Here is a 6,340-nt window from a genome sequence, read left to right as displayed (position 1 = left end):
AGTTTGGAATTTGAATCAGCACGTGGCTTCTCGTTGCCCTTCGGTCTTCTTCTCGGTTTAAAGACCTTGGATCGGAATCGAACTCAGAAATCTTTATTGACAGATAGCTTTTGCTTGAAAATGGTTGCTTGTCACTAAGGCACGGTTAACCCAGGTCCTCTTCTCGACTTGAAAACCTCGACTGCAATTGATGTGTCATCGAGCTGAATGGAATCGAACTCGATAATTTTGATGGCAGATAACCCTTCTAGCCTTGAGTTATGTTGTAAATGATGTGCCTTGGAGCTGAGCGTAGTCGAACTCAAAGGTTTTTGTTGACAGATACTCATTCTTTGAGTTGGATATCCTTCGTCGTGAAGTTGAAATCCAATCTAAAGATGGATGATGCTTGTGTGCACGATTCCCTTCTTCGTGAAGTTGAGCCTGGAATTGGATATCCTTCGTCGTGAAGTTGTAATCCAAGTAAGTAGCATTGTTCCGAGTCTAATATCCTCCGTCGTGAAGTTGAAATTGGCTCTGCAACCAAAAATTGTTTGTTGACAACCAGCCGTCCCTTCGTTGTGAAGTTGAACTTGTGTTGTCTCGAGTCTAATATCCTTCGCTGTGAAGTTGAAATTGACTCTGAATGAAATTTTGTTGACAATCAGCCGCCCCTTCGTCGTGAAGTTGGGCTTGTGTTGTCTTGGGTCCAAGATCCTTCGCTGAGAAGTTGAAATTGGCTCTGAAATTGGGAAGTTGTTTATTGACAACCAGCGGTCCCTTTGTCGTGAAGTTGAACTTGCGTTGTCTGGAGTCCAATATCCTTCATTGTGAAGTTGAAATTGGCTCTGAAATTGGGAAATTGTTTATTGACAACCAGCGGTCCCTTCGTCGTGAAGTTGAACTTGCGTTGTCTGGAGTCCAATATCCTTCGCTGCGAAGTTGAAATTGGCTCTGAAATTGGGAAATTGTTGTTGACAACCAGTCGTCCCTTCGTTGTGAAGTTGAACTTGTGTTGTCTTGAGTCCAATATCCTTCGCTGTGAAGTTAAAATTGGCTCTGAAATTGAGAAGTTGTTTGTTGACAACCAGCGGTCTCTTCGTCGTGAAGTTGAACTTACGTTGTCTGGAGTCCAATATCCTTCGCTGTTAAGTTGAAATTGGCTCTGAAATTGGGAAGTTTATTGACAACCAGCGGTCCCATCATCGTGAAGTTGAACTTGCGTTGTCTGGAGTCCAATATCCTTCGCTGTGAAGTTGAAATTGGCTCTGAAATTGGGAAATTATTTATTGACAACCAGCGGTCCCTTCGTCATGAAGTTGAACTTGCGTTGTCTGGAGTCCAATATCCTTCGCTGTGAAGTTGAAATTGGCTCTGAAATTGGGAAATTATTTATTGACAACCAGCGGTCCCTTCGTCGTGAAGTTGAACTTGCGTTGTCTGGAGTCCAATATCCTTCATTGTGAAGTTGAAATTGGCTCTGAAATTGGGAACTTGTTTGTTGACAACCAGCCGTCCCTTCGTCGTGAAGTTGAACTTGTGTTGTGTCGAGTGGCACGATATCCTCCGTCGTGGAGTTGAAATCGCGGATGGCCCTTTCGTTGTGAATTTGAGCCTTGACTTGAATATCATTCGTCGTGAAGTTGAAATCCAAGTATTGTATGTTACGGGTGGACTTAATTCCCTTCGTCGTGAAGTTGAAACCGTGGAGACCCCTTTATTGTGAAGTTTGGCTTCGAGCTAGATATACTTCGTCGTGAAGTTGAAATCCACTCTCGAGCAAATTGTGTTGTTTCGAGAGAAACTTTCAATCTGTCAAGTTGGTCGAAGTGTAGCTTCTTGCTGCTGAGTTAAGCAACCAACATGAATATTTAAAGGTGCTTTTGAATCGAGTATCCTTCGTCTTGAAGTCGAAACTTGACTCTAAAAGGTGCAAAAAATTATGTATGTGGAAAATGATAAATATGATGCTCTAAAATGTATGCATAAGATGCATGTAACATGAATTGGTTATATTTTATCTCCTGAAAAAGGTCTGATAATTTGCATTAGGATGTTGAATCCCCAAATGATGCCCCAATATCCAAAAATGCCCCAATATTTTATGTTGAATCTTCAAAGATGCCCTAAATGTTCCTCATTTCTTACTTCAACATTGATTCTGAGCATGATATTTGTGTCTAAGAGTCACATGTCATTTACCAAGATCCATTCTAGAGAGACTGTCTTGTTTGGAAAAAATGTTTTTTTCCTTTATTTTCAAAGTTCTGAAAATATCAAAAGTTTTGAAAATATTGTCCCTTTCACGGTTTTACAATTGAGACGAATCATAAAACTAGAGTTCATTGGATATCAAAGAATTAATTACAATGTTAATCCTTCAATAAATTATAGCTATTTGACAAGTGCCAAGATCAAAGCTATCTTTGGGAAATGGTTGAGTAAGGAAAGGATAAAAAAGTCTCAGGTTATTGTGTTTGGTCAAAGGTTTGATGGGGTATCTTGCATGCTCCTCTACAAGAAGTGTTCTCTGACTCCCAACCTTCGTGGTTACACTCGGATTATGTGATGCCGTATCAAGGAACTTGTGTGATCGCCTCAGTTATACAATTTTTATATTCGAGCCATCTTTTCAGGTTTTCAACTCGAACCCTCCTTTGGTTTCAAGACGTTATTCAAGATTTACGTCTTGAACCCCCCTTTATTATTTTTCTATACCATGCATTAATTATATTATTTTTTGCAAACAAAGATTAATCCTGATTGGCGGGATGAAATCTGAAGATAGTCTCTTCTGTTTAGAAATCCATGTATGATTAGAAGGGACTTTTAAGGCACGTAATGTAGGCCAGGGCTCATGGTTATGAAAGAAAAGGATAAATAGGCCCAAACAAGTGTTACAGGGTTTTAAACCAATGATCAATTCATTCTGATGCCTTTAATCTTGTATTGCTCAAAATATCTCTTTCTCTTGATGCTCTATGATCTTCGAGTGAAGTGATTCAGTGATTCGGGAATGATTGTGCTTGATCAATCTCATAGTTTTAAGCTTGATGTGCCATTTATCTTTAGGGAATCTTTGTATGTGCTTTTTGTCCCTTTTTCTTTTTTATTTTTGTTCTTTCTTTTTTTCTTTTGTTTCTCTTTTTTTTTTGTTTTGTTTTTTTTCTTTTCATTTTTGTTCTTGATTGGATCTTCGCACTTGCCATTTGGTCCACCTTTGGATCGATGTCTTCACTCATGTGAGCAAATTTCTTCCACCTTGCCCCCCAGTGTGGAGGGTGATCCTTGGTTAGGGTTGAATCAGAAGAAAAAAATACTATAGGCTCAAAAGGGGACACAAGGGATATATATTTTCTCCTGTTGTGAAGGGATAAAGAAAGAAAGTCATTCATCATTTCATATATGTAAGTTTTCACAGAAGAGGTATCCCCAGGGGGATAGATTTTCAGGATTAGTTCTATTCATATGAAAACAATGTAGTTAATGCATGATAGAATTATTTCGAATGAATTCTTCTTCTTTTTTCCCCAGATGTCTCAATGTTCAAGCTCCCCGCGAGATGCCCCAAGTTGTGTCTTTAGAATAACGCTCATGTTCAGATGAACAACTCAATGCCTTGGGTTTTAATGGTATTAAAATGTCAATTTTGAGTCCAAAAAGACAGTGGTGTGATTTTATTGACTCAAAGAAAAGAATGGGTGTATCGAAAAGATAAAGGCAATGTTCAAGAATTTGGTCTTTTTGGTAATGACCATGAGTTATTTTGGGTAAAGAATCGAGGTATTTTATTTTGGGGTTTGAGACAGGATAAGAAAGGTCTAATCTTGTCATATGTCAAAAATCTGTAATTCTTGAAGAATTAAAAGAATTCTTAATTCATTTAATATTCGAAGAACTAAAGATTAAAATTTGTTCAATTTCTCCACCTTAGAAAGTAGCATAAATTCAATCCTTTAAAAGATTAAGCAAACATGAAAGATCAAAGACGTGTTCAAACAATTTTCGGCAAGCGCCTTACAATTTTCAGATGAGTGTTTGGGGCTTCTTATGTGGCAACTTCAAACAGCTTAAACATCGTAGTCCTTAGGATTTGTAGACTCTTTTTTCAGATCATTCTGGCAGTCTTTGTCCTACAATCAGCTGATTAGGTTCCCACTGTATTGATTTCAGCTTTTTCTTTAATTGTTAAAATCTTGCTTCAATGTGGTGTCATGTGGTTAAGACCACTTCATCGAATCCTCTATGACTTAATTTCATGTTAGTGAAAATGCTTAAAATGTAGATGAAGATGCAAAAATGCAAAAATGCAAAATGCAAGAATGCATGAAATGTTCGAGGCATTGATCCAGAAAAGTGTCTATTATTATAAATAATCTTTACTTAGACAAAAATGTTTTATCTTGTAAGAGACGTAAAATAATCAAAGGTACATTCGGACTAAATCCTCTAGACCCTAAATAGCTTCTAGTAGGTTAACAAGTCTTATGTCTTCATTTGTCACTGGTTGTATGCCTTGTCGGACCATTCCAGCTTCCCTTGCCAGGCGGTGTAGATGACGAGCTGCCTTCTGTACTTGATCCAGGAAGTCTCGGATGACTGCGTCTCTGGCCTTCACCCTTTGTTGTGCTTGCTCCCAACGGAAACGCCACTGTAAAAATCCATCGAAGGGCACTATCTGAAGCTTGCTTGCTTGCTTCTTGAACCCAGCTACAATAGCTTCTAACTCAGCTATTGTTTTGCCATCTCTCTCATGCTGTTTCTCCAGATCAGCCATCCGGATTCTCAAGCATTGGTTTTGATGCTGACTGCCTGCTAAGCGCCTCTGGGCAGTCTTCATCTGTTCCTTCCAAGCTCTCTCATTCAAGTATTTAGAAGCCACTTTCAACTTGGAGTTATCCTTGACTTTATCTTGATACCCCTTTCTCAAGTCTTCGAGCTCTAAACGGACTCTTTTTTATTCTCTTTCTAGTTTGTCTGCTCGATCTTTCTGAGAGTCGGCATATAGATTCCACTGATAGCGCTCAGCCTCAAGTTCCTTTATCCTCTTCCCCAGCTCATTGTTCACAGCTTCAAACTCTGTTTTGGCTATCTCAAGTCCAGAAGGGACATGCCTGAGATGCTCCTCCATGATCTGTGTGTCCTCACAGTTTGGCACCGGGGTGTTGTCGTTTTTTCGCAATCTTCGCCACTTTAAATAGTCTGGGGTAAGCATGTCTTTAGCAGCCACAATATCCATCCGTAACACTTTCTTCCATGAATCGACAATCTCTTTGATCCTCTTCTTATAACTATCACCGTGATACTCAAAATCTAATTTAGCTAGTCAGGATGTTGCTGGGACAAACTGACGTGCCCCATAATGTCTAAGTCTTAACAATGGAGCATACCCAACTGTATCCCAAAGTTCAGATAAGGTCATAGTGTCAGAGTCCCCACATTGGAAAAGAATATCACTGAGGAACAACCAGGGGGCTCTCCAAGTAATATCTCGGTCTTGATAGATGGGTGAAGACTTTCATCCACTTCTCTTTTGAAGTTCCTTCATGCCATTTCATGGTGATGAACTCTCTCAAAGGTGAATACGTAGTGCTAAATCGGCGGTAGGCAACCCCATTATTCTTCCAGAAGTGGCTGTGAATCCAGACTTGAATGAGCTGAACACATCCAATGAATCTACCTCCGCTAGCTCTTCGACAATGGTTGAGAGACCGAAAGGTCTCGGCTATGATGGTTGGTGCTGGGTTGACCCGTTTCGGAAGTTGCTCAAACAGTTCCACCACGGTTGCGTCAATGCATCCCAAAATCTTCGGAAAGATGATCAAGCTATACATACCTAGTGCAAAAAAGGTATATAGTCTTCCATTCATCAGGGAGGTCATTCATTAGTTTCCTTATGTGGATCCACTCAATTCCCTGCCCGTTACCTTTGTTTCGGAGTCGGCCAGTCACCCACTTTTTATCAACTCCTGCAATCTTAGCCAGTCTGTTCTTGAAAGACTGACTCTTGATGTGTTTGATGTAGGCTCGCTCCAGTTTAATGATTTCACAATGCAATAGTGTAGTATACTCCTCGATGGTAGGTACCATGTCCTCCTGGTTAAAAGTGAAGCAATTGTATCCCGGTTTCCAGAATCGAACCAAGGCTCTGATTAAGGGCTCATCGGTCTTAACATGAAGCAAAAGTGCAATGTCACCATATCGCTGACTGAACTTCTGTTTTCAATCATTCTTTCAACTGCCCCAGATGTCCCGAAGCTCTTGCACGTCGTTCTGCTTTAGGCTAATAGAGGCGTAGCTAACCAGTTCTGACACATAGCTTCCTTGAAGACTATCTCCCTTTTCCTTCTGAGTCTTCTCG

This window comes from Hibiscus syriacus, unplaced genomic scaffold (genome assembly GCF_006381635.1).
Source record: "Hibiscus syriacus cultivar Baekdansim isolate YM2019G1 unplaced genomic scaffold, ASM638163v2 tig00110174_pilon, whole genome shotgun sequence".
Taxonomy (NCBI): domain Eukaryota; kingdom Viridiplantae; phylum Streptophyta; class Magnoliopsida; order Malvales; family Malvaceae; genus Hibiscus; species Hibiscus syriacus.
This window is presented reverse-complemented; position numbering follows the sequence as displayed.